We start from the raw sequence: 27,792 nt of genomic DNA, 5'->3' as shown, positions 1-27,792 counted from the left end.
TCAAAAAGAGAACAAGTAGGGGGGACGGTATAGCTCAGTGGTTAGAGTGCATGCCTAGCATGCACAAGGTCCTGGGTTCAATTCTCAGCACCTCTGCTTAAAAAAAAAGAGTAATAAATAAACCTAAATTACCTCCCCCCATAAAAAAAAAAAAAAAGAGAGAACAAGTTAAACCTGAGGGGGGTTGCAAATTAAGTGCAAAAGGTCAAAAGAAGAATGGATAAATTACACTATAGTCATGTAATGGAATTCTATTCTGAACCTAAAAATAATGAATCCACATACTAACATGGATAAATCTCAGAAACTTGATACTGGGCAAGAAAGCAATCTGTAGAAGGATACATATGTAAAATACCATTTTTTAAAATGCAAAAACAATGCTCTAGATAAATACATACATATGTAGCTCAAGTATAAATCCAAGAATGGAAAAAGACACACTGAAGTTGACACAGCAATTCCCCTATGGGGAAACCAGGAAGGCAGTGGGGTTGGGAAGTGTACACTGCACTACAAGAATCTGAAGCAAATACGTATGTCATAATAAGGGAAGACAAAGTTGGCTGGCAGGTTCATAATTAACAAATTAGTCTCTCTTTTCTGCTTCCTAAAAATACTTCAAAATAAAAAGTGAATAGGACTCAAGAGAAGGAAAACACTTCTTTGTTCTGTAACTAAACTCTACTCCATGTTAAATTGTTTTTTCTTAATGTGATAACCACCATAGGTGTTAATCATTTCTTTACCTCTATCTTCCTTCTCCCCATCTCTTTGTATCCTCTTGCCAAAATATAAATTTCAACTGGCATTTTGTATAATATTAATTTCTGAAATATACACAGATATACATAATTATAAATATAGAAATAAATTTTGGGTTTGAAGATTTAAAAAGGAGGGGAACAAAGAAGAAAAGTGGCCCATCTTGGGAAACCAAAAACCGGAAAGAACTAGGAGATGAATGCTTCTATATAGAAATGTATGAGATAAACAGTGAGAATACGGGAGTGGAAGAAATGTTAACGGAAGTGAGATCACATGTAAAGCTGAAAGGAGTCTGAGACTTTGGTGTCTGATCCATGAGACTTTCGCCAACCTCAAGTGGAGGAGTCACCTCTTCTTTGCTACAAAGCAGCAGCCACAAAAGCTGAAGGTACTTGTCATAGTATGCTGCACACTACAATCATCTGATTCACAGAGTCCCTTAAGAACAAAGACAGGTATTTTATCTTTGTATCAGTGTTGTTTTCCTCATGAAGTAAGAGAAGATGGAACCTCAAGAAATGTTCACAATAGACCAGGTAAGAACTATCAGTAACACTCAAGTCACCTGCTGCAAGGGCAGACTCATAAAGTTACAACATAAACCACTACACAGAGTAACCATCAAAAGGTTACTGTTTGAGGGCTCTACCTGTCACATCTCATTCCGAAGCTTTCCACTACTCGCCTTTCCAGATCTAACACAGAGTGGATCTAACACTAAGCTTCAGAGTCACACCTAAATTCAAAACTTAGTTCCACCCGTTTCCCAGTTGTGTGACATTAGACAAATTATTTACTCTCTGTAATCCTCAGTTTCGTCATCTGTAAAATGTGGACATAATGTCTCCTTTATAAGGTTATTGTGAGGATTAAGAAAATGCACATAATGTGATTAGCACAGTGCCTAACAATGCTAAATTTTAAAAAGCTGCTATCACTATTTTTCAAATGAATTTCAAATGAATTTTCTTTGACGTTTGGAAAATGATTCCTATCTCCTAAAACAATGGTTCCTAATTAATAAAGCAAATTATATTAAAATTAAAACAAATTTAAATTTTGTTTTCACTTTTTGTAAACAACCAAAAACAGATCGATCTCCAGATCTCACCCCTAGAAATTCTGATTTTCAAACTCTGGGGTAGAGCCACACCAGCTGAGCCTCAGTTAAGAATCACTAGGATAAAATACTAATTTTAACACATTTTTCTGGCAGAACACTGATACCAGCGGTTCTCAAGGTGTATAGTCACCAGACCCCTTTATGCTCTTAAATCCTATCAGGAATTCAAAGAAGTTTTGTTTACATGGGTTCTATCTATCAATATTGTGTTAGAAATTAAAATGAAGAAACTTCTAAGACACAGGAAATCACAAGCACACATTGTATTATTATCACGAGTGATGATGCTATCACGTGTCACACAGCCTGGAAAAACTGCTACACACTCATGAGAGAACCAGAAAAACAATTAGATGACAGCGTAGTATTATCATCAAAATTGTTTTCACCACAGACACCATGAAAGATACTCAGGAACAACTAACATGCAAAAGAAATATTAACTCAAAGTCTAATCTGAAAAGAAAAACAAGAACTGACTGAAGCAAGGGTTCATTACTGGCTTTAAGAAAACTGTCACAGAAATTTTATCTTCACATTGTGAGATACAATGACTCATAAGTTGTTCTATAGCAAGTTAGGATCCCATCAGAAATTTAAGCTATTTCTGCTTTACATTTATTTATTCAAAGAACAGTGCATCTGGCTAAGGCTGCCCAATCTTATATAAATATATTCAAAGTCCATCTGGAATTTTATGCAGCCTTAACATGCCACCATGCATTTTTCCATTTGCTATCAATTTTAAAACTTAAGAAACAAAATAAAAGGATTTAGGCATAACCAAATTTTCCAGCACAAGACCACCATCCTCTCTGGTTCATTATGGACACAGCAGCCAGTATCTTCCTACAACACAACTCATTTCTCCCTTGCCTTGGGAGAAAAAAGAAAAGCCTCATGGTTTATAAATCTTCTAACGATCTGCTCTGCTGTATGTCTCACCTACTTCCCCCTACAACCACACCCCACTTCCCAGGGGAAAAAAAGAAAAGAAAATTTATTGACGTGCCTACCAACGTGTTCTGGGAATATCTGTGAAGATATAAAGATTACAGATGATCTAGATTATAGATAATTCAGATAAGAACATATACTTCAAAGTGTGGTAAGTATTATAAGATTATATACAGTGCTCCAAAAATACAACAGAGGAAACTAATGCAGCCTGAGGGGCCAGCTGAGCCTTCTCTGAAGAAACACAGTTTAAGCTGAGACCTGAGGATAAAAGGGGGTGGAGTGAGTGGCCCCTGTTTTCTTGCCTATAGAACACAACCACTGGGAAGGCTGGCCCAGGTCCTTATCTGTACTTGGGCTTGGCTTGAACCTTGTGAATCTCCTGCTTTTACCTGCACATCCTGCTGACTACATCACCTGAGAGCCTCCTCTGGATGGACTGAAGGTGACGAACTGTCCTGGTTTTAAAACTGGAAGTCCTACGTTCAGAGAATCCCTCAGTCCCAGCAAACCAGAATGGCTGGCCGCCCTAGCCCTCACATTACTTAATCTAAGTACCATGCTTTGGCCTAATAAAGAAAAATTGTGGCCCCATAATGGCTAAACTTTAAAAGACTGAAAATGCCAAGTCTCATCAGGGCTCACATACATTGACAGCAGAAGTGAAAAGTGGCTCAACCACTGTGGAAATCTGTTTGGCGATATCTACTAGAGTGTCTAGTAGACAGAGTATACCGCCCCATGAATCAACAATTCCACTCAGTATTTACTCAAGAGGAAGGAGAGCTTAAGGTACACCAAAAGGACGTTCACAGCAGCTTGATTCACAGGAGCCAAAACTGGAAGCCACTCGAATGTCCACCCATGGGAGAACAGGCACTGCTGGGCCAGAAAGAAGAGTAAGTGACAGAAGCAGTAACAAAGACGGATCCCACAGACGTCGTGCTGAGTGAAAAACATCAGGCAAAAATACTGCAGGTATGCCACTGAGTGAAGTCACAGACCAGGCAAAACCAACAGGGAGTGGCAGACATCAGAGAAGTGGTTACCTGGAGGGGAAGATGGTGGCAATGACCAAGAAGGGGCACAAAGGAACCCAATGAGGTATTAGAAAGTCTGTCCATCTTGATCTGAGTGGTGTAATAGAAACGCATACATCTGTGAAAACTGATTGACCTGTACACTTTACCTGTTACACTGTATTTCACATCTTGATTTTAAAATACTTTTAAACAGAACTAGGATTTCTCCTTCCAGACCAATGAAGTAACAGGGACCACATCTACCCTCCTGCCTGAAATAACCAGAATTTACACATTTTGGTTTTTACAAATTTACTCCAAAACATCAAAAACTAATAAATAATTTTAAAAGCAGACAAAATACATGAAACATGAGGCCACTGGTACATCAGGCAATGAAGACTAGAGATCCCTGAGAGACAGGAAACAGAGGGTGAGCCCCAGCACTGGCCCTCCTGATTGCCTTGACAGAACTTCTAGGCAACAATGAAGGAGGGGAAACTGGAAAGTCTGGCAGACTCCTGGAATGAGGAGACAAAGGTGAGAGACCAGGCAGACCAAAGAAACTAGAATCCAGAAGACAGAGTACAAGACGAGAGAAAACCTGGAGATTGCAGATGGTGGTCCTGGAGCACAGCACCCATCAATGAACACAGGAGAGGAAACTGCCATAAACCAGGGGAAGAGTGAGAGGGGACACTGCCCAGTGCTCAAATGGGGCCACGAACAGTGCTTGTTCCCAAATGACCACACTGGAAAAACTCATAATTCACACTATTGGGTAGAGTACACAAAAAGGTCTTGCCTAAGTAACAGGGAACAATTAAGCCCTAGTCTGCGCACTTATTGTTCGGTATCCACTTAACACATACACAACCAAAAGGACCAAACTGTTTCCCAATGACTTGAGTGTATCCCAGAACAAGGCTCAACAGATTTATAGTAATACAAGAATATCCAGGACTCAAAAAAGTAAAATTTACCACTGCTACACACCTATTAGAAGGCCTAAAATTAAAAAGACTGACCATACAAAGCGCTGGCAATGATGTGAAGAAACCAGAACTCTCCTCCACAGTGCAGACGGAATGTACAGTGGTACAATCACTTTGGCAAATAGTTTGCAGTTTCCTAAAAAGCTAAAAATATCCATCACATGATAAAGCCACTTCACTTCAAACCAAGAGAAAATGTATGTCTGTCCAAAGACTTGCACACATTCACAGCAACATTATTTGTCATACCCAAAAACAGTATTGAGTCTTCTAATTCCCGAACACATCGATCAACGGTTTGTTCTTTTTGTTGACCTGTATTCCATTCTATGGATGTACCACAGTTTGTTTGTTTACTACATTGTTGATAAGACATTTCTCAGTATTGTTAAAATGTCAATTCTCCTCCCAAATTGATCAATGGATTTAACACAACCCCAATCAAAACCCCAGCAGAGTTCTGCTGAAATTGATGAGCTGATTCTAAAATTTATACAGAAATGCAAAGGATCTAGAATAGCCAAAACAATTCTTAAAAACAGAAATCAAAGTTGGAGGGCTAACATTACTTGATTTCAAGAAGTATTAGAAGCACAGGGAACAATATTCAATATCTGGTAGTAACATGGTGAAAAAGAATATGGAAACAAGATGTATGTATGTTCCTATATAACTGAAGCACTGTGCTGCACACCAAAAATTGATGCAACATTATAAACTGACTATACTTCAATAAAAAATATATTTAAAAAGTATTAGAAAGCTATAATAATCATCCCAAGTGTATTAATGGTGGAAAGACCAACAAGTGGATCAAAGGAACAGATCAGAAAGGCCAGAAATGGGGCCATGCATACATGACCAACAAATCTGACAAAGGCGCAAAAGCAATGCAATGGAGAAAGGATAGCCTTTTTCAACAAATGGTGCTGGGGCAATTAAATATGCATCCAAACCCCTGCTCCCAAAAGAAATTGAATATGGATAGCTTGCACAAAAATTAAATAAAAATGGATCAAACTTAAACCTAAAACTATAAAACTTCTACAAGAAAATATAGGAGAAGACTAAATTATAGCAAAGTACAAAAGCAAAACTGATTCATACTTTCTGGAAGGCTCTTTAGAAACACTTATTAAAAACCTTAAAACCTGCACATGCCCTCTAATCCAATCATTCCACCAAAATAGACAGATAAATTCATGACATTCAGAAAGTATCTGCTAGGATAGTCATGGAAGCATTTTTTTCAACTCCTTTTCCCCTGTAAACTACTAAATAGTCTAAAAGAATTCTCTAATGTACATGCTATTTAAAGTTGTCAATTATGTGATATATGAATTATCAATATAAGAATCATGAGTCATCTCATACTATAAGATATAATCTTTTTCAAAGCTTTAAGCAGTCTGGAAACCAAAGATCAGAACATTGATAGTCTACTATCGACAAAATAGAAACAAGAATCAATCAAAGGGTACAGGATGACAATTACGTTTCTGCAGAATCTTTCCTCCTGAGAGGCCTTTCACTAATGAGCTTCATAATTGCTAAAAATTTCATATAATCCTATCATCCTCTCCTATCCTATTTATAGTCATTTATTTTCCCCCTCCCCCTATAGTCATTTATATGAAAAGATATACAATCCTAAGCAAGCTTTTAAAAAAGTCTTTTCAAACAGGGAAGAATATGGAAAACATTTCTCCAACTGTATTGAGTACTGAATAATTTGAAAACAACATCAACAAAAGAAGAAATGGATTTGCTGCTTAAACTATGAAAACCCAACAAAGGAGTCAACCATAGTACACCTCAAAGGCAAAAAGAATTATTAACATGTAAAAGATTTTATTTCCTGTTCTTTTATCTCAGGAGAGGTCTTTCCAACACCTTCAATAATTTTTCTACCAGGTTGAAATTAATTTCTCTCAGGAATTACAGTTTCACCCACATGAGTTACTGATACTCTAAAATGTAAAGCAAGTTTGACTAACCAGCTATTTTTACAACCTTGCCACTAAGACTCACAAATCCCAACAATGTGAAAATATTCTTGCAGCTTTAAAGACTAATGGAAGTATTGTACACTAGGTGGTGGAGGGAGGACAAAACACAAGAAAAAGTAGGAGATTATAGGGAGAAAAAACTGTGTTAAGAAGGATGAATTTAGAAAAATCATTATTTATGGAAAGAAGCTGGATAGAACCAAGATACTGTATCAGATGGTATCTGAAGCTACACTTTATTTCAACATCTATAAATACTGGCCAACAGAAATGCTCAATGTAGCTGTGAAGAAAATTAATTACTCCAGTAAACTATGGGGCAGGAAAAACCATGCTCATGAAGTGCCATGATTGGAAAGTAACCCTTTAACCCAGATAAAAACTATTCTTATCTGGCATTCAGGTAGGATGCAATTTCTACTCTATCCTTTACTGAAGGGAATTAAAAAGAAAAAAACAAAACAAAACTCAAGAGTTGATCTGATGTGCTGTATAAAATGCGGGATACAGAAATTAAAAATAAAAGTAAATTGTAAACCAAGCCTTTTATTTCTCTTCAAAATCTTATACCCATCTAGCCCTAAAAATTCAAGGTCTTCCACGAGTGAAAATAGAGTACATCATCCTTTGGAAGTTTCAAAAATTAATGACATAAATTAATGCTAATTCCAGTGTGGATTCCAAAAAAAAAAAAAGTTGATTAGAGTAAGCATGTAAAGTAATGACATTTTATCATTCTATTTCTGTGTTAGAATATGAAAGCTCAAGAAGTAACATTCCTATTCAACCAAAGTAGTGTAAATCCAGGGATGATTTTATTCTCTATTCATTTACAAATTAAAGAATAAAAGGAGATAGGGCAGGAGAAAGTCCTTTCACTAAAAATGACTCCAATATGCATTTTTAGAATTTAAGTACTTCTGCCCTTACCTCCCTCCACAAAGACACAAACTAAAAACACAAGTTTATACCTAAAAGACTACTAATAACGTTATGCCCAAGGGTATTTACAAAGGCTTTTTTAAAGGGTGCAGCACAGAGCTCTGGAACAATCATTCTGAGCATCAGTTTAGAAGATTTTCAGTATAGTGGGGAAGCTATATGGAAAAAAGAGGGTACAAGGAGGGCTTCTGAATGACCACCTCTTTCACTTAAATAGAAGCATCCTCGTTAGGAAATGTGTAACACACACTGCTCTGTGCTAATCTCTACTAGTAACTGCAGTACAAATGAATTAAAATATCTCTTCCACTGCTGGTGATGATGGAGGGTGGTGGTGATGGTGGTGATGGTGGTGGTGGTGGGTCACGATTATGGAGGAATTAAAACATACTCCAGGAAAGATACATGGCGAGGATTCACTGTCTCAGATGGGGGAAGAAGCACAAGGCAGTACCAACAACTAGTCTCGTGGGTTGCACTTCCCAAAAATACCACATCCTGCTGCCCTTCACGGTGTACTCCCCTGCTCCCACCAAGCTTTTCTTTGTCTTACACTTTTTCTGATATAATGGGACCTATGTACTATGGCCTTGAAAAGGGGAACAAAAGTATGAAAAGGGGAACAAAAGTATGAAAAGGGAAAAAGCCTTCAGCCCAACAGCTCTCTACAAGAACTGATGGAAGAGGTACAAACATATTCAAAGCAGCACATTTTTTAATTTGCAACTTATCACTAAAGGTTGGACTGATATTGAAAAGGCTCCTACACTAGAAAGGCAGAGGAGGCTTTTGAGACATTCATCACCAAATATTTAAATGTCCACTATGTGGAGTCAATGGCAACAAAGGAATAGAAGACCAGGGTACCACCCTCAAAAAGCTCATATTCTAATTTGACTTAATGTTGCTATGACTTTTAGTAAGTTGCTGATTTCTCTTTGGGCCACTGTAAAAATAGAGCTAATAATAACATAAATTAACAAATTCTGGTTGTAATGATTAAAAGAACAAAATGAATATGTGCCTAGTGTAGCACCTAAAACACAGAGTTCAGAGTTTTCCTTCCTTCTTCAAGATAAAGTATTGGTGGCTTACAGATGTAAAATCTCTTTTGATACAAGTTATTATCAACTTACTAAAATGCAAAGCCTATGAACAAAAGGCCAGATGAAACAGCACTGATTTACAACCAACAGAGCAAAAATACCTGAATTAAGCTTAAAGACTGCACAAAATCAAACAAAATATTGGCATAATCTTTAAAAATGTATAAAAATGTACATTTATTAATGCTTCCAGGATTTGTAAGTCTGTTTTTAAAAATGACAATTTGTATCTGTTCTCTAACACAGAGGCAATTTTGACACAAGTTTTGATCTTTTCTCCACCTGTGTCCTCAAGAACTGAAGACCACCACACCACTGGCTACTAAGAAAAATGGAAATGAACAAATAAGGCCATCTTCAGTGCCTTAAAATTTTATTACTTTTATTCTATGTGTGCAATAAACATATAGAATAAAAGGAGCCCCTTCTCACTCCTTGCACCAAGAAAATGAAGATAATGAGAAAAAGGGATAGAGAACGCCCGGGCCCCAGGCCTGGAGTCTGTGTAATGATGCAGATGCCAGCTTCACCTTCAGAGAAGGAGTAAGGCTCCTGAAAGCCTTACAGGTGAAGGTGATAAATGGGCCATGGCAGGAGCCATCAAAGATGCCTCAAACGTCAGCTCAGCGACAGAACTGGCCAGACCCAAGAGGATTTTCTCCTCATAAGGATTCTCTCCATCTCTCTACACGAAGAACCTCCCCTCTACACTGCCCTGTTCTTACCCCAAATTGTCATGAAACAGTTCTCTTTCCTCTTTTATAAATGTGTAGGCAATTGGGGTACTTTTACTTTTGAATGATCACTCCCTAAAAGCACTGGGTGTCACTTTATAAGTCCCCCTGACAGGGGGTGGGCGTCCCTCCTGGGCATGTCACCTCTACCACAGCACTTACTCTCCTACAGTAAACCAGCCTGTGTCTGTAACCCACAGGGCAAAGGCTTTCCGACAGCAGGGACAGTGTCTGGTCACTACAAACATTCCCAGCACTCAGAATAGACACACCTGCTCATCCTGAGATGTACAGTGAATTATTTATTTAATAAATAAAGAACAAGATATTGGAAGGAACACGGTCCATTGAAAATAACTGGACTTGGAGTTTCCAGTTTTTGTTCTAGGATGTCATCCACTTGATGTATAATTCTGAATGGAATATATGAAACACAGCAATAATAATCCTTATTCACCACTATCATCCATCTTAATACCACTGTTGCCAATATTCAGATATTCTCAACCTCCTTCCTTCCCTTTGGAGAAATCAGAAAGCTTATAATTATCTCCCAGCTTCCCACACCCCTTATCCTCCAAGTTATAAGCATGGGAACTGGTGTGAGATGTACTGGGAGGCTATGAGGCAGGGGTATTGTCCTGAGACTCTTGGCCATCAGCAAACGAAGTTGAAAAGGTGAGGCTTTTATGCAGCAATTTCCATTCTCCAAGTTCCTAGGTGCCAAGACAGGGGCAGGCATCAGCAAGCTTCTTCATATGACTTCGGTAACCTTGGACTTAGGCTTCAGGTGACCATTTTCCAACTTGCTGGCTGTGAAGGGCAATGGAAAAAGCATGCTGCTTGCTAGCTTAGCTCCAGAGAAGGCTTTAGAGGGACTAGGTTCCCATGTGGGTCACTTCTCTGTAGTGTTCTGCGAGTCTGCCAGGGGCCCAGCCTAGGATCTGTTCCTCCCAACTTTCCACTATTTTGTAAGCACTAAATTCCCAGTAACAGATCAAATCTGGACTGGCTTCTGTTTCTTTCACTGACTCTGATTCAAAAAGCTACCATTTTCTGTACATCCCATGATTTGCCAGACATTTTATTCATTTAATTCCTACAAAACTCTCAAGACATGGAGGGTAACAGTAGGTAGAAAGTATTAGCAAGCTCCTTGTAAATTAAAGATGAAGACACTAAGGCTCAACAAGGTTAATTAATCTGCCCAAAGTCTAAATGGTAGACCCATATTAATAATGACCAGGAAGACTCCAAAACTTGTTTTGCCACAATGCCATACTGGACAAACATAAAATGGGCTATAGTCATATTTATCTTCTCCAAAATAAATTTTTAAAAGATAAAACAAAACACAGAAAAACAGCAATCAGAGGACAGAATATTAGTCCAGCTAGGTAGCCTTGGGTCAAGAACTCAGCTATAATATACAGAGGGTCTAAACAGGTTATGTCTAAGGTACTTCCACATCTAAAATTCTATAGCTTGAAATGCTACATGAAAACACATTTTGAGCTATTCTAAATAAAGGCAATATATAAAGGAAAAAGCACTAGTAGAAACAGAGGTAGCAGTAGGAAGCTGCAGAATTAAAAATGTATACTATACTTCAATGGAAAGTTTTTTTAAAGATAACCTGTGGAAAATTTTACATTAGCCACTCAGCCAACAATAATGATATTCATTAAACTCGTCATATGAAAATAGAAAACATGAGTCTATATCCTTCCAACCCACAATTTAAGTCAAGCTAACACAAGGTTTTTAAAGAAGCTTAAGAATAGCTAATTACTGGAATGCCTCATTTAATAATCAATAAGCAATGTGACATCAATTTTAAAATAATTATATAGTACTTGCTTTGTTTAAAAAGATAATAGTAACCATTAACATTCAAAGTAACAGATCAATAAGAAAATGTGTATCATAAAACATAGTTAACTAGTCAAATAAAAAAACCTCTATAATATTTACAGTTGAAGATAATGTGATTAATGAGACACAAACTTGCCATAACTGATAATTATAAAATGTCATTCACAAAAATAAAACATTACAAAGTAGCAAGAGAAAAATGTTCTTACGAATGAGTATTTATTACTTTTAATGCAGTGACAGAAAATAGATCTTTGTGCCAACTCCAATCAGCTAGTAGTAGCTGCCTGGAAAAGACTGAGAAGGTTCTCCAGGGGCAGAGTTAGGGTTCAAGGTCTCAGATTAGCCACATCTGGACTTGGATTCAAAAAAGAAGAGTGTCAGGCTGAGGTCTACGCATCTACATACTTGGCAGACTACGAATCAACAGAACTACGGGCTACGTCCTCATAATGTCAAACTTCACAAGAAAATACAACAGACATCTAGAAATCCTTATCCCTTCTAATAAAATTTGTGGTCAAAGCACAAAAACTGGAAACAAGAAAAAGTTCTTTACACACAACAGTAACTTTCTGTTGTTTTATTTTCTCTTCTCTCTTTAGTATTCTTTTTGGAAGTATTACAATTTCAACAACTGGGCTGAATGACTCAGAGAAGATACAGTTGTTGATCAGATAAGTGAACTGGAGTATTACATCAAAGAATTTTTCCAGTAAACCACACAAAAGGCCTAATAAAAGAAAAGAATGAGATCAATTAACAGAAGTCACAAACCTTTGTTACTAGGAATTCTATAGAGAACAGAGACAAGAAATAGAAATCTTAGAAGAAAACATCCCTGAACTAAAACAAGTTACAGGTCTTCCCTCACTTGAACATACATAAATTGGTTGGCTGAAATAAGTCCAACATGTAGACATACTCTGGCAAGATTTCAGAATGCCAATTCTAAAAGAAAAAGCTTCCAGAGGAAAAAACATGTTACCTACAAAAGAGAAAGAACAATACTGACATCAGACTTCTTATCAATAACACTAGATTCCAGAAGACAATGGAGCAATTACTTTAATGTTCTGAGAGGATATTATTTTGAACCTAGAATTCTATAAAGAGCCAAACTAACACTAAGTGTGATGGTAAGATAAAGACATTTGAAGGCATGCAAAGATTTAGAAAGCTCATCACCCATCAACACCTTGTGAAAAAAATTTAGATGAGGGCAAAGCAAAACATAAATGTAATTCAAAAATAAAGATAACTTGGGTACAAAACCCCTCCAGCATTTATTAAAGACTTTTCCATTAAAATTAATTTAGCAAAAGTTACTCAATATAAAAAAACCATTCTGTCGATCTTACAGAGAAAAATGCGCAACTCAGAAGTTGAGAATTATGTTTTTATTCGGTTGATTTTCTGAGGACTTCAAGTCTAGGAGACAGCCTCTCAGATAGCTCTAAGGTAAGGGAGGAGCCAGAATATAAGGATTTTTTGCAACAAAAACCAATTAGCACACAGAAAAGCAAACTTGTGGTTGCCAGGGGAGAAAGCTGGTGGGAGGGAATAAACTGGGAGTTCGAGATTTGCAGATACTACTATATATAAAATAAACAAGTTTCTACTGTGTAGCACAGGGAACTATATTCAGTTATCTTGTAGTAACTTATGGTGAAAAAGATAATGAAAACAAATATATGCATGTATATGTATGTCAGAAGCATTGTGCTGTGCAACAGAAATTGACACAACACTGTAAACCATATTTTAATTGAAAAAAGAAAAAAATTTTTTTAAAAAGACCAGGTTCTTGGAACATCAAAAGATTACTATTAGTTAAAGAAAAACAGATATCTCAAGTTAATGAATTTAGCACTTTTTTATGCATGGGAAGATGCAAGATTCTGGACTTACTGAAATCATTCCTTTGACATGCACCTTAGCTATCTAGTGCTGGTATCAGAATTGGGGTATTTTGGCCAGTGTTAGCATGTTATTAATTTAGAAATATTTGAGACCATAGGTCAATAAATAAATAGACATATGAACAATTTTCACTTAAAGACTTCACTTTTTCCAACCCCTGAATGGTGATTAAAAAATACACCACTCCTAGTAGGGGAGGGATAAATTAGGAATTTGGGGTTAACTTATACATAGTACTATATATAAAGCAGATAAACAACAAGGACCTACTGTACAGGGAACTATATTCAATACCTTGTAATAACCCATAATGGAAGAGAATCTGAAAAAGACTATATATGATATGTATAACTGAATCAACTTTGCTGTACACCTGAAACACAACACTGTAAATCAACTATACTTCAATTAAAAAAAAATACATCACACCTCAGAAAACAATCCCAAGAAAACAAACAAACAAAAAAACAAAGAGAATCTGTAAGAACTACTGAAGGCCTAAGTCCATCACAGCAAGGCTCTAGCATTATCCAGGAATCTATCTTAGAATTCAGGAGATGGTTGCCTAGGGGATGCTCAATACTCATTTATTAAACTTCAAAAAAATAGACTTCTTGAAAGAAAGGGTGATTTGGCTGCCAGGTTTGTCAAGAAGTACTGGCCTTGCCATTAAGGTTTTATTGGTACTCATTTTCCATCAAATAAATAAAATCCACAGCTCCAATAATCTGATGAAAATATATTTCAATACAATTCGTATTATACTTTGTACATCAATTTACAGGTCGTATATATTTGAATATATAAGTACATACATAGTACAAGATCCAAACATTTTATCAGACATAAATTAAAATGCAAAGGTGTACTTCAATGAACATTATGTCACCTTTCCCAAACCCTTCTGAGTATATTGATTTAAAGGTCCCTATGATGGTTAGTTTTGTGTATCAAATTGGCTAGGCTATAGTTCCTAGTTATTCAAATTATAATCCAGGTGTTGCTGTGAAAGAACTCTGTAGATGTGATTAACATCAGCTGACTTTTCCAAGACAAAAGGCCATTTAACCAAGACATAAGGCCATTTATAAAGTTATCTTTTCCTTCAGCCTTCTCTTTGGCAGTATGATTTATGCAATGCTGTTAATGAGCTGAGTGCATCTCTTTATTTTGCCAAACATTCTAAGAATAAACAGGTGCTTGGAACACCTCAAAACAATGATTATCAAACCAGGGGTGTGTGTGTGTGTTGTGTGTTGCCACGCAATAAATTAGGCATATATTCTTAGAAAGTTTAAAAAAAAATCAGCTGATTTAAGTAAAGGAGACTATCCTCAACGATCTGGGTGGGTCTCATCCAATCAATTGAAAGGCCTCAGGAGCAAAACTGAGATTTCCCTAAGAAAGAAGAAATTCCCCCTGGCCAGCCCCACAATTATTTAAGCCAATTATTAAAGCCAACCATAAAACTCTATTTATACAAACCAGCTGGAGATTATGTATGCATATAGGAGATTACATGTATGCATGATTTTTTTGGGCGTGGGGAGGTAAACAAAGTTTATTTTGGGAAGAGCAACTCACTGAGAGAGAAAACTGTTTTAAAATGTACAAATATGTACTTTCTTTGTCTCTAAGAACACTTCAGAGCTTTATCTTTTTAAACTTACACAGTTAACAAAAGAATAAAGCCAACCACAAAATAAGAATCAACAGAATGCAGCAATCCAATCATAAAGGATAGTCAAATGTGCTTACACATATTCAAAAAATCAATCATCTAAGTTATAAACAATAAGTAGTTCATTTGTGTCCTTTTTTAGATTCTACACATAAGCAGTATCATGTGGCATTTTTCTCTCTCTCTGGCTTACTTCACTTAGAATCTCCAGGTCCATCCATGTTGCTACAAATGGCATTATTTTATTCTTTTTTATGGCTGAGTAGTATTCCATTGTATACATATACCACATCTTCTTTATCTAATCATCTGTTGATGGACAGTGTGTGTGCATGGTTCTACATACATACATATACATAATCTTCAACCAGTTGTTTATCTGGTAGAACCCTAAGTGATACAATTTATATAGGGGAAAGAGCACGAAGCATACGTAAAAGCAACTGTTAGGTCTTGGCAAAACTTTTTAAACTGTTCTTCTCAGAAAATGACTCTTATTAACTGGTTTAACAACCTCTTCTAAATCTGGTGGTTTCAAAATTCTCTGCTTTCAGCAAGACTGAAAGAGGACATAATTGAACTGTCAGCTGCAAAATCATTAAAAATCACCTCTGATGAAAAACTGCTATATAATTTTTTACATACTACTCAGAATAATAAAGAAAGAGACACTCTGAGGACTGGGTTTGTTGCTGCTCTGTTCAGTGCTCACCCTTAGAGCTTAAGAAGAGTGTCCACAACATAGCAGAAGCTCAAAACATATTTGACGAACGAATAAATGAGCAAGGCTTCACCATTCTCATCTACATAGATGAAAAAATTCTGTCAGAACCTACATCTATAACTACAAAAATCAGGAACAAATCAGTACCTACACCTTGTCTCATCCTAGCAATGAGTTATATTAATGCAAGGATTTGTTAACTAAAGCCCCACCCATCTCATTAAGAGATGATTGCCAATAAAAACGTATTTTTATGTTTAGCAATTATCAAAATTTTTATAATATTTATACTCTAATTATAATAAATTCTAAAGAAATTAAGACCCTGAACCTTATGAACAAGAAATACAAAATGTTCTTAAATTTTAATTTACATACAATTTTTGTAGCAGAGAATGGTAAAATTTTCAAGCATAAAATACATTAGGCTAAAATTCTGTTTAGAAAGTAAAATGGAAATGAGCTCAAGGAGAAAAAAAGCTCACGTAAAATTTCAAACTTATAGAAGAGCCTGTTCAGGCTTTTTTTTTTTAACCTGTGATAGTGGGCAAATTGTCACAGTATTTCTTTTACACTAGAATATTTTAAAATGTTTATAGCAATTACTTTTCAATGTCAGTATTGGCAACAAAAACTAGATATTATACCTTTGCAACTATTTTTTTTTAAATTTGTATATATTTAAAATTTTTTATTACAACTTTTGATGTCAATTTTCAAATGTATGAGAGTAAAATTTTTTAAATTAAGGAAAAATCTGGAGTAAAAAATATGAAAACCACTATATTATTATTTCTGGGAAAAAAAGGTTGGGGAAAATACGTGTATACAAACATGAATGATTTCCTTCCACGTACACTGACTTTCTCTGGAAAAGATACCAGAAACTAGTAACAATCAAGACCTGATATGGGGAGTTTTTGCACTGAATATATTTTTTGTACCTTTTGACTGACTCATATTCAAATATTACCTTTCAGAAAACAAAAACTTTAACAATTAACTAAAATAAAAATGTAAAAGACCACAAATAGGATGAATACCTTCCTGACAAATAGAAAATTTCACAAAATCAACCAAAGGAAGGAGAAAAAACATGCACACAAACATAAGGGAATTAAAACATAATTAAATATGAAAGAATTAAATATTCTACTGAAGTTAAAGACTCCCCGAATAGATTTCAAAAGAAAAAAAATGCAAGCAAAACCCCAGCTATATGCAGTTTGAAGAGACATAACACTAAAACACCTAAAAGATTAAAAATTAAAAGATAAAAAAAGTACAAAGTAGACAAATGCTAACAAAAATGGGAATGGCATATCAGAAAAACCAGAATTCAAAGTGAAAATCATTAGAGAAAGATATTTCCTACTATTTTAAAAAAGAATCCAACTAAAGAACAACCTTTATGCACCTGATAGCTTCAAGATCAAAAACTGTTAGAAACGTAAGGAGAAATGGACTGATAAACTTAGCGGAAGTAATCAACCGATTAATGATCAACAGATCAGACAAACTAAGCCTATTCATGTAAATAAATATCAAGTTTAAAAAAGATGTATTTACAGAGAAAGTATGGGCTGAGATTTGAGTTGGGGTCTGAGGCAGAGGAAGCAGAATGTCAATGAAGTAAGATTATGTGGATTAATTGTTGAAGTTAAGTGATATTAAATGTATTCCTCTGCTGTTGTCTGAAAAACCTGGACTACTCAGAAGTGAATGAAAAGCATTACGCAGCAAAACCTACGTGAGATGACCACAGGTTCTCAAAGAAAAGTATGTAACTTTAAAAGCACTCACTAGAGGCGGTAGAGATAAATTAGGAGTTTGGGATTAACATGTACACACTAACAAATATAAAACAGATAACCAACAAGGACCTATTGTATAGCACAGGAAACTATACTCAACATCTTATAATAACCTATATAGAAAAGAATCTGAAAAAGAATACTGGTGTGTGTGTGTATATATATAACTGAATCACTTTACCGTACCTGAAACTAATACACATTGTAAATCAACTATACTTCAATTTAAAAAAAAAAAGAAAAGAAAAACAATAACAGTAATAAAATCATTGTCCAGTGAGGAGGAAAAAAGCATTTACTAGAAGAGAAGACAAATGAATCTGACTTTTTTTTTTCTGCTTTTATTCTTCTCTCAGTGTATGACAGAATCACCTTGCCAAGTTCCATATGAAGTCCTATTGGGATTTCATTAAACTTACAGATTAACTTGGGGGAAAACTCATTTATAGTATTAAATAATACTTTAAAAAACCTGCTTCTGATTTTGTAACTTCTACATTTCTCATTATTTCATTCATTTTTGCTTTTATATTTAATTCCTTCCTTCTTTTGAATTTTTTTTTCTCTTCTATCTTGAATGCCTGGCTTTAATAATTATTTTTAGTCATTTTTTTTCCCCAAGGGTTGCTTTGAAGGCTTTAGATTTTCTTATGAGTATCACTCTGGCCTCTTCCTACAGGTTTTTAAGATTAGTACTTTCACTGTCACTCTTTTTGGAATCATTCACAATTGCAGGTTTTATTTCTCCTTGAGCACAAAAGCTACTTATAAACATGTTTTTTAAACTTCCAAGTTGGATAGTACCTTGACCAGTTTTCCTTTTATTGTTGCTTATGTCATTGACTTGTAGACAGAATATTACTTGTGTAATTCCTACTTTCAATTATTTGTTAAGGTTTTCTTTAGGCCTCATTTATTGATGAATGTTATGAATTAATAGTCTGTCTCTTAATAGAAAATTTTATTTCATTCAGATTTTTTGTCATTGATATATCTGGACTTATTCTGGTCACCTTACTGTTATTTTTCGCTTTTCTATTGAGTCAGGGTCTATTTGGGATCATTTTAAACTCATATATTAATCTAGCAATGTGGATGAAGTAAAATCAAATGACGTATCTGTATTTTTCAACTGGTTATCCTTAAATGAAGAGATATAACTAATATGAACTTCCTATCAATGTAATAAATTGAACAGTAACTATAACCTTCCTTTTCCCCAAAATATCAGACTTCTTTTTTCCTTTTTGGTGGGGGGAAGGAGGTAATTTGGTTTATTTATTTATTATTATTTTTAAATGGAGGTACCAAGGATTGAACCCAGGACCTCATCCATGCTAAGCATTGCACTCTACCACTGACCTATGCCTTCCCCCTGAAAAAATACCAGACTTTTAGAAAACTTTTACTCCCCTTTCCCAATTCTAATGTGCTAATAATCTGGAATTGTATTCCTAAAGTGTTAATTTATGTCGTATTTCTTGTGTGTTGAAAAATACCTTTACGTGGTCATTCATACTTATTGAATTTTCAACTTTAAATAATTTGCTCTTCTAGTATGTAACTAAGAAATCTGATGCTCATTCCTTCATGGATAACTTTCTCTCTAAAAAGTCTAGGGTCCTCAGTTTTTCTTTAGTGTTCTGAAATGAAGTATGTGTCTTTTTTCCATTCAATCTAAAAATTCTTGTCCTTTATCCCTGAAGAAATGTTCTTTTTAATAATTTTTCCCTTTCTCTCATTTTTTTGAAGGTTTAAAAAGACAAATTTTTTATTTAAAAAGGCCAAAATGATTGCATGCTAATTTGAACAGCTAGGTTGTATTTAAGAAATGGTATGAAAACTGCATTTTTGATGTCCTCTAAGAGTTGGATTCCATTCTGTGCTTTGTTCTTTCTTCAAGACCTCTTAACTTCAGCTGGAGTTGAGAAGAAATATCTCTCATTTATGTTTATTACTTAAATACAGTGGCATTATTATTAAGCCCTTCTACTCATTATTTTATTTCAATAAGCATTTTAATTTCTCAAAACATTTCCTTATTCTGATCATTCTTTATAACTGTCTTATAGGATCAATATGTATATGCATGCCACATGCACACACATAAATACACACACATAGAAATTCACACATAAATGTCCATAAAATTCTACTTTAAATATATATGCTTCAAAGCTGGGGTTATATCTTACATATTTATCTAGTTATTTAATTCTGTTATACACTGTGACACCTGCCTATGATACAAGTCTATTTCATTCATTTAAATGGCTACAAGGCATTCCAGAACATAAACAAAGTTTGGCTCAATACCCTATTGCTGAATACTTAGGTTTTTCTCATTTTTTTATTTTATTTTTTTTTTTTCGATATTTCAAAGGCATGTTTCCTTGGGCACCTATGATTAGCATCCAGTAATAAAAATACTGAATTTTAATTTACTAGATATTGCCAAATTCTCTTCTGTATTCCAGGTCAAGGCAGTATCAATTCCAGCTGAATATAAACAATTTTAACTTTTTTATTACTTGTAACTTTAATCTCTAATTTTGGGGAACTTTGGAAAATATTGAGTTTTTAAAAATTTGTACCTACTGAGTAACTTCCATGTTCCCAGTATTATGATGAATACTAGCAAATATATTAGGCAACAACAGAGACATAGTTTTTCTTTTATGATATTGAGTTTACTGTCATTACTCTTGAATGGGTACTAGTCCACACCCCCAGGAGTCCTTTGAAAAGGGTGAGGTTGGGGGGAGGTAGTACTACCACAATGGTAGCAGTATTAACACTTCATAGACGGAAGACAAGGATGTTAGATACCCCATAGATGTATAGGTATATACCAGAAAACAGTCCAATACCAAAGAACTGACTCACATGACTGTTGCATGTCCCTCTGGACATTTATATAAGTGAAAAACATGATTCTGTTATCTGAGACTAGAGCTAATTCCATTTTAGATATGAGAACACAAAATATATAGGGTCTGGTTTTAATGTAACTGATTTTTCCAGCAATATGGCCATCATATAAAAAGAAAAAAGACTGCATGTTGTTTTCTTTAGAATTTACCTATAGTACCATTTGGAAAAACCTCAGGAAATATGAGTTCGCACTGCCAGTGATTCTATGCACATAGGCAAACATTCTATAATTTCATTATACCTTCTGCTTTTGTCATGCCCCAGAACATACATATACTGAAATACACAGTACATATGATCCTATTATATATTATGTTATTATATTCTATTAATAGAATATTTTGGTTTTTTACATTATATGTATAAGTTATACTATCAATGAATTTCATTTCAGAATAATTAAGAGGTCACTTTTCCTGATTTGTGCTCAATGTGGCCGAAAATCACTTATAAGGAAAATATTCAGTGTAAGGCATTAGGGCAAGATCTCTTCATTCAAGTCAATTTGTCAAAAGAAAATGAAGTCTACTTAAAGAAAACTAATAGCTGATTAAATACTTTAAGTAGGTAGTTATAAGCTTAGATATTGATTTTAAATTGTCACGGAAAGAAAAAAATACCCCATAACAGAAAAATCTACTAGGATCCTGTTCTAGTTACATCATCAATTGCTGAGTTAGAAATCACCCCAAAACACAGTAGCACAAAACAACTGCTTTATTTTGCTCACAGGTTCAGTGGGTGAGCAATTCAGACCTAGCACAGAAATCTTGTCTTTGGTTCACAATAACTGGGGCCTCAACGGGAACTCAAACGGCACAGGCTGGATAAGCTGGTGGCTCCTTGAGGCACATGTCTAGCATCTGCACTCAGCTAGGACTGTCAACCATAGTACCAACAAATGGCCTCTCCACGTAGCTTGGTCTTCTCACAGTATGGTGGCTGAGTTCCAAGTAGAAATATCCTGAGAGCAAATATTCCAAGAAAACCAGGTAGAAGCTGTATGGCCTTTTATGATATAACCTTGGGAGCCACACAGCATTACTTCCACCATACTGTATTGGTCACAACCCCAACCAGATCCAAGGGGAGAAGACACAGACTCCACCATGGAAGGAATGTCAAAGAATTTGGGGACCATATTTTAAAACCAACTTTTCAGCCAACCAAGATGCTAAAACAAAACAACTGAACAAAAAAAAAATCCAATTTCAGTACTTTGAAGTAACAATCAATTGTGATTATTGGTTCTAACTCTCTCTCTATATATATATGTATATATTGATGTATATTCTTTTTCATAAAACTTACAAGGTATTGAACATAGTTCCCTGTGCTATATAGTATGAGCTTGTTATTTATTTTACATACACGTTATAAATTTTTTTTAAAAGGTGCTAACTCTATTATAAAATCCTATTTTAGTCCAAAACGCTATTAACATTCTAAATTTTTTAAATAATTCTGAATTGTATATTGCATGAATCTTAAAAAAATAAAGTCCCAATATGCCCTTTGACACCAAAACATTTTCTAAGAACATAATGACTCAAACCAGGATGTGATAAGAACTGGGTACAGAAGTCACCTCACCTTTTACCTGAAACAAATCATAACCTTATTGCTTAATAATATTACCATATCCTGAAATGTCTATTTAAAATTATAATGATAGTGTCAACACTACTTTCTGATTCTACTTACATCAGTAACACAAAAACGTCAGAATTATCAATAAATTGGTAAACTATATGAACAGGACTTAAGGTAGGCAGGGTCAGCTTCTCCCCAGTTCTCTCCAACAGCTAATTGTGGCTTTACAATTCTGAGAAATAATAAATAATAAATAAATCCTTCTTTTTCTCCTTCCACAAAGCTTCAAGTGTGTGGGTGTTAAGAGTGGAAAAGCAGAGGCAAACAGAGTGAGCATTAATAAGTTAAAGAATCATTCTCACTTGTCCCATTTTTCTCTATGTCCCAACTTCAGCCCACAGTGTAAGTGACACAATTGAAAAGTTGGAAAGAAAATTTAAGGAAGGTAGAGAGCTGTTAAGTACAGTAAACACTTTACCTTTTGCCTAACAGGTTAAAAAATGACAGGGACACAAAATTTAACATTCTAAAGCTTTACATTTTCCGAATCACAATATAAAAGTACACAATATGTCAAAAACAACTAAAATATGTGAAAGGCCATAAAGAGCCCTGATGAAATTCCTCATTTTCAAAGACTTCATCAGTCGTGAGAACCATGCCCATCTTAAACTGTCATCACTTTTTTAATCTGAAATTCTATTTCTAACAGATTAAGAAAATCAAGATTGCTTTTATTTATTTTTTTTTAAATACTTTTGTTTGGGGAGGAGGTAATTAGGTTTAGTTTTTTTTCTTTTTTTAATTTAACAGAGGTACTGGGGATCGAACCCATGACCTCATGCATGCTAAGCATGTACTCTACCACTGAGCTATACCCTTCCCCCCGCTTTTATTTATTTTTATTTGTTTATTTTTAACACCTTTATTGTAGTATGGTTCCCGTATAGTAAACTACACATATTTCAAATGTACAATTTGATGAATTTTGATAGATTTATACACCAATGAAACCACTACTACAATCAAGACAGCTAAACATTTCCATCACCTCCCCAAGAGGTGCAATTTTCGAATTCCCAATTTATTGTTTTGTACCCCGTTTACTCCCTGGTAACCATAAGTTTGTTCTCTATGTCTGTGAGTCTGTTGCAAGTTTTTTTAAAATACAAAGCATGTATGCTAGCTTTCAGTGAAATTACCTTAGAAAAGAAGAATCGGTAACAAGTACCCAAGTCAAATTTCTTTTGATTCTGAAGAATATACCACAAAACAGTCCAATATGTTAAGTACACAACAACCTAGGAATAGCGCAACCCTCTCTCAAAAGAGAGTCCATTTCTTAATGCTCAGATTGTGGTCTCCAAGACCATTTCCCAGTAAAAGGAATCAGGACTCCATGGAGACACAGTTCTAGGTCTAGAATATGAGCTTGGACCATCTTGTCATACCAGAAAGCAAGTCAGATATTAAAGACCACTGGAAGCATTTCAAAATGACTCAGGAACAAACCTAAATAAGCCCCACTGGCTAAAGATTAGACAACTTGAGTATCAACAGGATAATAATTGATAATAAATGTGAAATATGTTCAAGTCCTTGAGTACATGATAAAAATAAAAAAGAAATAAATTGGTGATCTTTGGCGGATGACAGGAACCATCCCATTATTTCTGAAAACTGGCAACTAAAAAGAAGAAAAATCACTCAAGCATTTAACCTGCCTCTCCTATTTGAGCTGAACCTAAAGAGTAACCTGATGGCTGACAGAGGGAATATTTGTTTCAGAGAAATATTCTATCCAACAAATGAGGGGATGATAGTTTTAAAAGCACAATTTTTACAGTTTTACTGAATAAACAGATTAAGACAATCGTCAACCAATCAATGATAACACCACAAAAAGATAGCTTACAAATTCTTCATTTTTTTACTATAAAAGGCATTAGTAGAGAATTTTGCAAAATCTGAATAAATCCATAGATTTTCATCATGCTGGTGTTACATAAGAGAATGTCCCTGTTCTTAGAAGATACACACTGAAGTATCTTTAGGGATTGGGGAAATATGTCTTCAATTTATTTTCAAATGGTTCAAAATTTTTAATATGTACACTAATAGAATAATAGAGCAAATAGAGTAAAATGTTAACATTTGGGGAATCTGGACAAAGGGCATATGGAATTCTTGGTAACGTTTTAAATAATTTTTATAAATGTAAAATTATTTCAAAGTGAAATGTTAACAAAAGAGAAAGGCAACAATACATTATGGACCTCATGATAAAAGTACAAAATACTACCCATGAAATGATCTTGTACTCCCACCCCCACCCTTCTCCCTGAAAAAACTGTGGACTGAGATGCTCTAGAATCTGATCTAACTATCCATCTACAGAGAAACATGGTAAAGGACACAACAAAGATACAATGAACAAACTCCAAACCAAAGGAAACTCTATAGGATGAACCACTTGGTATCGTCAACAAAATATTGAAACAGAGAGAGAGAATGTGAAATAATATGTATCTATAGGTACAAAAACTTAAGATGTCCACACAAAAACTTGTACAGGAAGGTCCATAACAGTATTATTCATAATAACCAGAAAGTGGAAACAATCCAAATGTCCATTAACTGATGAACAGATAAACAAAATGTGGTACATCCATCCAATGGGATATCATTTAGCTATAAAAAGAAATTAAGGAATTCATGCTATATATAACACAGAAGAAACTTGAAAACATTATGCTAAGTAAAAAAAAGCCAGACACAGAAAAACACATACTGCAAGATTCCATTTATATGAAATGTCCAGAAAAAGCCAATCTATAGAGACAGAAAGTAGATCAATGGTTGCCAGGGAATGAAAGAAAGGAAGAATAGGGTGTAATTGTCGTTTTTTTTTTAGGGAGGGAGGGGGTGATGAAAATAATCACAGTGATGGTTATACAGCTTTGTGAGTATACTAAAAATCACTAAATTGTGCAGTTTAAAAGCATGGATTTTATGCTATGTGAATTACATAGCAACACCAAAAAATGGGCAAGAAAGGGGAAGAGGGTATAGCTCAGTGGTAGGGTTTGTGTTTAACATGCAGGAGGTCCTGGGGTCAATCCTCAGTACCTCCATTAAAATAAATAAAAACCTAATTATCTCCCCCCAGTCAAGAAAAATAAGAGACAAAAAGTATCATTTTTTTAAAAAAATGGACAAAGAAAAAAAGACTTGAGTCTTATCAACCAATCTATTGACCTAAACAAACAAAAAAGAAAAAATGTTATAAAAGAAAAAATGTGAAAACAAAACAGGTATTTGATGATACTAATGTTTACAAAATCTTAAGTAATCAATGCATGCTAAAATAAGCTGGTTAAAATTTGACCAAGAACAAGATACATCCGTAATTGCCAACTATCTCCCCTCAAAATAACCTACTGAATGCAGAGGAACACCATGTTAGCCAAGTCATCAAACCTAACATCATCCACATAATTGGGTTAGTCCGAATACAATGTACTGAAAAGGACACATCATCACCTCCATGGCATCCATACAAAAAACACACAATCTGAATCTAAGTATGAGGAAACATTAGACACTCACAAATTGAGCCAACCTCAACAAAATATCTGGCCTGTTTTATTCAAATATGTTAAGGTCCAAAGACACAAAGACTGATGAACTGGTTCCGTATCAAGGAGACATGACAATAAAACACAATGTGTGAGCCTGAATTTTATTCTAGACTAAGTAAAAATATATAGCTATGCAGCACACTGTTGAGACATGAAATGTGAATAAGGATTGTGAATGAGATAATAATCTTGTAAAAATATTAGGTTTTCTGAGATGTTTACTATATAGGGGTTTTTCCTTACATTTAGGAAAAACACACTTAAGTCTCTAACTTACTCTTAAATGGTCAGGGGAAAAAAAATATACACACACACACATACACACAAAGAATGATAAAATGTTAACTGCTGAACCTGGGTAAAGGGCTTACTGGGTTCCTTGTATATTCTAAGCACTTTCTGTAAGTTTGAATGAGGCCACATCTTTTAGGAATAGATGCTGAAATATTTACCAATGAAATAGTAAGACTTCTCTGATGAGCTTCAAAATAATGGGACGAGTAGGGGTCTAGAAGAATTAATTGGTCATGTATTAATAACTGTTAAAGCAGAATAATGTAAACATCAGGTGTATTATACTATTCTCTATACTTTTATATGTTTGAAATTTTCTGCAATAAAAAGTGTTAAAGAAGTCCACAATGAAGTTTCTCAAATGGAGAAACTAAGTTGCAAGAAAATTTAGTACCCACATTCAAGCGTAGTTTTGAAATCTAACATATGACACTCTATTAATCCTCCCTTAAAACCTCTTTATAAAGCATGAATCATTTAAGCAATTTTATCCTCCCCACCTGAAGTTTTAGTCAATACAAACAGAAATATAGTTGATACCTTTAACTTCATTGTATGCAGACATACAGTTACCTTTGAGAGTAAAAAATCAATAAATAATGGAAGAAAATAGGTAAATGTAGACAGAAGTAATCGACCCAAAGAGATGATCTACAAATCGCTAAGGAGGTTAAAAAAAACCAACTGGCATTTATTAAGCACCCATTATGAGCCATTCCTTAGGTCATTTAAACCTCACATCAATGCTGGCATAATTTATCCTTAATTTTTTTAAACATATATAATTGAAAATGAGGTGATTTTTTTCCAACCCCATTTTACAAATGAAGAAAATGCAGATGAGTAAGAATTTCAGAAATTTTCCCAAGGCAAGAAGTTAACCAACTAGAATCTAAACCCAAGTCTTTCTTTAAACTGCAGGACTACCATTATATAATTTGATTGATTAAGTCTCGTAAAATTTCATTTCTATGAGTCAATACCGAGAGCTTAACCAGTTCTCAAAAAAATGATTTTCTATATCTACAAGCCTCATAGACAGCACCAAGAGGCAGCCATGCTGAGATCCTCCATGAACAGTGAGTGAACAGAGCCCCTAACAATCTTTATAACTCACTACCTTTGCAACAACTTCAGAAGCTACATTAGAAGCTAAATTAAATCCAAACCTACGTGAATATAAATGAGACATTCTATCTTTAAGTTTATGTCGTAAACAGTGAATAAAATCCAAATAATTTTGTATAGATACTTTAATAGCACATTCAATTTATAGATTCCAGCTATAGCTAAAATACCCAATTCATATGTCATTTTAAAAAGCAATCTTTATGCTTCAATTAAAAAAAAAAGTTTGGAGATTCAGAAAATCAGAAAGAATCAGTAAATCTGTAGAATCAGAAAAAAAAAAAAGGAAATGTTTTGGTCTCACACATGAGGAACAAGTATGATTGCCCTGAATCTGTCAATACATAATTTGTAAATATTATAGAATAACCTATATCATCATTAACATTACCTCTATGGAAATAGAAAGAGACTGAAAAACATTATGAAGTACAATAGAAAATATAGCAGGAATTTAATTTATGAGACAATCAATCTGCTTGGTTAAACTGGCGACACAGTGGAGGAATCATTCTCAGGCAGACACACA

At 34.7% G+C, this 27,792-nt stretch overlaps 1 protein-coding gene across 11 annotated transcripts in view; it reads right to left on the bottom strand.

Moving 5' to 3' along the window:
* The window catches only part of MTA3 (metastasis associated 1 family member 3), a 174,527-nt gene that overhangs the window by 100,558 nt on the left and 46,177 nt on the right, over window positions 1-27,792 (bottom strand). The window lies entirely within an intron of this gene.

The sequence above is a fragment of the Camelus ferus genome, chromosome 15 (assembly GCF_009834535.1).
Source record: "Camelus ferus isolate YT-003-E chromosome 15, BCGSAC_Cfer_1.0, whole genome shotgun sequence".
NCBI lineage: Eukaryota > Metazoa > Chordata > Mammalia > Artiodactyla > Camelidae > Camelus > Camelus ferus.
This window is presented reverse-complemented; position numbering and strand designations above follow the sequence as displayed.